Here is a 6,329-nt window from a genome sequence, read left to right as displayed (position 1 = left end):
TTACGGTACTCCCTTTATCTCAAATTATTTATCAGGGTTATTAAAAATTATTGTGTCAAATTATTTATCATTTTATAAGTTCAAGGGATAATTAATTATTTTTTATATATTTTATTCTTAATATAATTCTTTCATTAATGGAGATGATACATAAATAAAGTAAATATTTAATGGAGAGAGATTATAACTTATACATAAATAAATGTAAAATAAATCAAATACTCCTTTATTAATATTTCTTAAGGAGCATGTAAAATAAAAAGTCGATAAATAATTTGAGACGGGGAAGTATTATTTTTAATTATTTGTGTCGGATATGCTCCTTTAGCTTCTGGATAAGATAACCAAAGGGCCAGACATTCCCACTTGCTAATGAGTCACCTACTGCCAACTGACATTAAAAACATTTGTTTAGTTTGGGAATTAATCGAAGGAGAATAGTGAAATCTTTAATTTGCTTGACAATGCAAGCAAAAGAGAGTTTGCATCGAATTCGTACAATTTCTATTAGCTGGTGATTTAACAGTAAGTATATCTTGATTCATTGATAGTAAAGGAAATATGAGTATGGTAAAATACCTTATTTTTAACTAGTGTATATTGTAGTAGTGTTTTAAAGGTGTAGGTATGAGGGATGGCGTGGTATTTAATATGGGGCCAGATTAAAGCCCCAGGGATATTTAATTTTAAATATTTTACTAATTAGTTAAATAAATATATAAATAACAAAAATAAAATAAAAATGAACTAAAATAGTTAGAAAATTCAAAAATAAATAGTAGGAAAATGCATACTTCTATACAAACATGCTAATATGTGCACGGACATTACAAAGTGTTCTTTTTTCTTGAAAAGAGAAAGACATAAAGATGCTTTATACTTATAACATGAGACATGCCTATGAAGGAACATACTCAGAGTTGAAAAATAATACTCTAGTTCCTAATAATTCAAAAAAAATAAAAATGACCACAACATAATGTCATTGTTTAAAAACCTAAAACTAGAAAAAAATTATAAATACTCATTATAATATAGATAGAACATTTTTTAGAATATCATCTCTAGGATAATATTTATACTAGAGTGAGACAGAAAAGAAATTCTAAAATAAAAAAAAGTTTGAAAAGAGTAAATTCAGGAAAGCAATACAAAATGAACAATGAAGGAATGTTTTCAATTCTCGCGCAAAAGGATCAAGTGTGAACCTCTTCCACTTTCCAGACACAACTGTTTGAGTTACCCAAAAGTGGGGGGATTATTTGTATTGGGCTAAATTCGTATAGCACAGCTGGACGAACATTATGATGACACGTGTCGGTAATAGTGAGTCTGTTCCAAGTTAGCATTTTGTGGCTCCGAAGGTAGTTCAATTGCATCGGGGGCGCGATATAGTTCATGTCCTCGGTCGTGCGTAAGAACGACGTGGTACCGGTTGAATGACAACGGTCAGCCGTTACAGAAAGGCTTTGCACCTTCCACGGGATATTAATGGGCATTATTGCTCTCTTTATTACTCATTATTGCTATGGCATTAATTTGTATTATTTATAGGGGCATAATTCATGGAATGTGTACCCCTAGTTCCTAGTATAAATAAAATTTATCATTCCATTGTAAAGGACATGAAATCCAAAAAATAAATATACAGTAGTATTCCACGCTTGTCTTGCATTAAGTTCTTATGACTTTAAAATTTGGAGTGATCAAGGGTCTGATTGATAGCTTAACTGGAGTCACTAGCTCAAAGCTCCACCGAAGCTCATGCTATCTTTAACTTTTGCTTTATTTACATTTCTTTTGCATCTACTTTATTGCTATTCTACTGTTTTACTGGTCACTCTGATCCACATGTCCTTGACCACGAACACAAATTCAATTGAACCGTTTTTCAAGTAAATAAGTGCAAGCAAAACAAGCGTTGGAGGACAAAGTTCTTACTTTGTAATTTGCATTTTCTAGACAAATGACCGAAGAGTATTTGACTTGGTAAATGACAAAGAGACTAAAAATCAGGATAAACAATTAAAAAAACTTTTAGAAAATTTAGTTTGAGAATGTATCTATCATAAGTTAATGTTTGAACATTTAAGTATCAAATATGGATAGTTTAAGCAATTTTGACTCCAATTTGGAAAAGTTCTCAGGACTAACGTTCTGAATGAACGCATAGATAGTTGGGACTTACACCTAAGTGAACACCAAGAAGGTTGGGACTTACGCCTCGTCAATACGCTTCACCCAAAAAATGCGGTTTAAAACATTGTTAATTGTACTTGTAATAATAGGTGACAATGTTAGAAAAAGAGAAGTGTGCATGACTCCCAAAAATTAGATAAAAAATTATACCTATCTGATTCAGTACACTAATTAGGTAGTAGCAGGGTGTGAAATTACAGAAGAGTGTGTGAATTAAGAGTATGTATGTCTTTTGATAGTGAAATTTGGTTATTATAAGGGATTGGAAAAAGGCTCAAATATGTCACTGAACTTAACGAAATGACTCACATATGTCACTTGTAAAAGGAGGTGAGAGGGGTGGGGCCTGGTAAGTAATAAAGGGTTCAGACAATGCCACGTGGCAAAATCTGATGGTAGTAGAGGTCCGTTAGTGGTTTCGAATGAACCAAATGTGTCACGCCAATGATATAAATTAACCCAACTATTAACGAGTGACATGGATGAACTATTTTTGATAGTTCAATGACATATTTGAGCTTTTTCCCTGTTATTAATTTATTTTAGCCTATACATTTTGATATTTCGACAGTGGTGTCTTATGCCTAGTGAATAAATCATTTTTATATTTAGCAGCAAATGCAAAAAATTGAAATATGCCCTGAACAATTTAAAAGGTCCAAATCTAACTTTAAACAACATAAATTGTTCAAAGATATCTCGATGTGGCTTCCATTGTTAGTGCCAGAGGCATGTTTGGACTTTTTGAAATTATTTAGGGATATATCTGAGATAAAGTAATGCTGTGGGCTTCTATAAGCTTAAGAAATACTAACATATAAGACCACTCACAGACAATAAAGCAATTTTGGCACTATTCTAAAAAATTAAAAGCAAATTTAGAACTAAAAATTACTGACGCAAAAGTATAAAAGAGTTCTCGACAACGCACTAGATGTTGCAAGCATGAGTTCTATACCCAGATAATTTCTGCAATTAGCTTGCAAATATATTAGTATTTTTGTTTCTTTAGGAATAGTTCAGGCATTCATATCTTGCTTTCCCTTTGTTCTTGTGTTTGGTACTTCCAATCCAAGAATCAGATGGTCCTATGCATCCCAAGGGAAAATATTCATAAAGTGGCACGACTCATTACCATACATCAATTATGGGAGATATCACTATAGGGCTTCTAACAGAATGATTTCCATTCTCTTCAACCCAAGTAATAGACCCAGCGTTTCTATTGGGACCTATATAACGAATTGTCAAAGTATAACTTTGCTTCTCATTTTTGTTCTTGAACACCAAAATTTGTGGTGACACTGAAACTTTAGATTTCTTGGGAGCTTTTATCTTAGCTTTATAAGTAGCTTCCCCTTGACCAACATTTGTAACTGTCCTCCTGAATTTCTGCTCCAACAAGGTGAAGTTGCCCTCTTCGCTGTACAAGGCAATGAATGATGGATAATTGAGATCCGCAGATGGATTTGAGCAGTTGTGGTAATTGGCTGATGATCTTGCAAATGTTTTGAATTGCTCTTCTGTGAAATTCATAGAGCATAGGAGATTTACGTAATCTTGTGGAGTAGCATCATATAGTAGGCCAGGATCGAGCGCTCTGTTGGGATCAACGTGTCCTGATCCCATGGCTAAGGGCGTGGCTGCCCAATTAACGTCCGAATCTAGAATAGGTTTTCGAGTGTTGTCCAAAGGATTTGCTGTGGTCATCATGGCAGAGCGAATAGCTGAAGGGCTCCACTCAGGATGCGCGGCTTTTAGCATTGCTGCAATTCCAGCAGCATGTGGTGCAGCCATGGATGTGCCTGATTCAAGAATGTAATCACTGGACAATTGTATGTTCGCCCCAATACTTGTAGCAAATACGTTTGGCGGATATGCTGCAAGAATCAACACCCCTGGTGCCAATATATCTGGCTTTGCAATTCCCAAGTAGCTTCTAGAGGGGCCTCGTCCGGAGGATGCAGCAACAACCGGTGCTGGCTTTGCATCTAGATATGTCTCTTGGAACATGATGGTGGCTGTGGGAGTGACGCTATTTTTCACATAATTGATGACTTGTTTCCCTTCCTTTTTATTAATCACAACTCCGGGGTTGGGAAATGAAGCAGACCTGAACACTCCTGGATCCTCAGAAATAAATATGCCTGCTTTGAGTCTTGCTCGAGTGACAGTACGCATTTGATCAGAGGAATCCCCGTTATCATCACATATAATGATGGTGCGTTCGGGATCTTCAACTTGTGATAGCAATTCCTTGGAACTGCAATCAGATAGAGTCTTGTTGTAAATCACTGGTGAATCCATAACAATGGCTCTTGCAGGAAACAAGCTCCACCCCCTAATTTTTAAGCCATTGCCCAAAGTCAAAGTTCCTGCAAATGTCCGGTCAGTGTGGCCTGATGCCACACACAAGATTCATGGAGATCCGTTTTTAAAGTTCCAGTATCCGGACCTAGGTTTCCCGCTGAAGCTGAAACAACTCCTTTCATATAGCTCCAAAAGAAGCAATTGATATCGCATCTTCATACAAGGGAGTGAAACGGGACCGTATGATATGGATATCATGTCAACACCATCCGCGACAGCTTGGTCCATAGCAGCAACTAAATCTGATAAAAATGTTCCTTCATTAAAGCTAAACTTGTATACAGCTAGCCTAGCACGTGGGGCGACCCCTCTTGCTGCTCCTAGTGCATATCCAAAAAAGGAAACACCTTTGGTGAAATTCCCAGCAGAAATTGAAGCTACATGTGTGCCATGACCATCAGTATCCCTGGCAGAATTCATGGAAATGTTCACAGTGGGATCATTAGCCAAAATTCCCTTATTGAAGTAATTAGCCCCAATGAGTTTTCTGTTGCACATTGAAGTATTAAACTGGGTGCCTGGCTTGTAAATTCCCTTCCACCTTTTGGGGATTTCAGGCATACCGTCATCTTGGAAACTTGGGGATTCTGGCCAGACACCAGAGTCAAGAACACCAATGATCACATCTTGGCCTAAACCAGAAGCTGGCCATAGGCCTGATGAAGGATTGAGTTTGAGGAAATCAGATGTGTGGGTAGTATGAGGTTCCACTGTTCTATCTTTATAAGCTGAAATGAAACCTGGTGACTTTTTCAATGCTTCCAGTTCATCTTGGGATAAAACAGCACTGAAGCCATGAAACACATTGTCATAAGAGTAAACAAGATTTGGAGTAGAGTGGAATCTGTCCACTGATGAAGGAACAGAAGCTTTGATGGAATCAATGGTAGAAGAATGCCAATGATGGTGATCAGCAAAGACATTAGGCATTAAGGATTTGTCCAGATGGATAATGTAAGTGGATCTTTGTGCTATTGCTAAGAAACAGAACATACGAGCAGAAAGAAACAATGAAAGGAAGAGAAGATGAAGAGAATAAGGAAACCCCATTCTAGATCGTTGTGTTTACACACCTCACTCTTAAGTCACCACAGATTCAAGTGGCTTTATAGGATTATGCAGATAGCATTTGGTTCTTGCAATAATCATATTGTTAGTCAAGTGGAGAATAAAGTGAGCTAAAAAGAGGTACTAAAGTATAGTAAAGATAGGCGGCTAGTACACAAGTGAAATGGACCTATTAGTATACCTGATTCTTCTCACTATTTCTAATCATGCAGGCTGCTAGGAAGGAAGATATATTTCAATTTGCAAACATGGCCCCACTTGTCATGTATTGAAGTCAAAATAAGTCAAATATTTTCTTCTAAGGAAAAGAGAAACAGTAATGAAGGGTGTTGCTTTCACTCGTTCTCCATTATCGGGTTCTCCCTGTTATTATTAAATTTAATAGTTGTATCAGGAGATGCTCCTTTTGGCTTCTGGACAAAATCTGACCACAAGGGCCAGACTTGCCCAACTTGCTGATGAGTCAGCTAGAGAATAATAAAATCTTTAAATTTCTTGAACTATGCAAGCAAAAGAGATACACGGGCCTAATTAGGCAAGCTTACTCAAAAATAGAAAGGCTTCGGATCATACTGGCTACTGCTATCGTTATCCAGGAAATTATCTCCCACTTTAGGAAGGTGAAAAAAAAAAAAGGTACTCCCTCCGTCCTAATTTATGGTGCATCACTTGAATTGACACAAAATTTAAGA

The 6,329-nt window shown here is 36.6% G+C and overlaps 1 pseudogene; it reads right to left on the bottom strand.

The window, feature by feature from the left end:
- Positions 1–2,949: 2,949 nt before the first annotated feature.
- Positions 2,950–5,821, bottom strand: LOC132644793 (subtilisin-like protease SBT3; annotated as a pseudogene).
- Between the last annotated feature and the right edge of the window lie 508 nt (positions 5,822–6,329).

The sequence above is a fragment of the Lycium barbarum genome, chromosome 6, assembly GCF_019175385.1.
Source record: "Lycium barbarum isolate Lr01 chromosome 6, ASM1917538v2, whole genome shotgun sequence".
In the NCBI taxonomy this organism is placed as follows: domain Eukaryota; kingdom Viridiplantae; phylum Streptophyta; class Magnoliopsida; order Solanales; family Solanaceae; genus Lycium; species Lycium barbarum.
The sequence above is the reverse complement of the archived record's forward strand: the minus strand, read 5'-3'. Positions and strand labels throughout refer to the sequence as shown.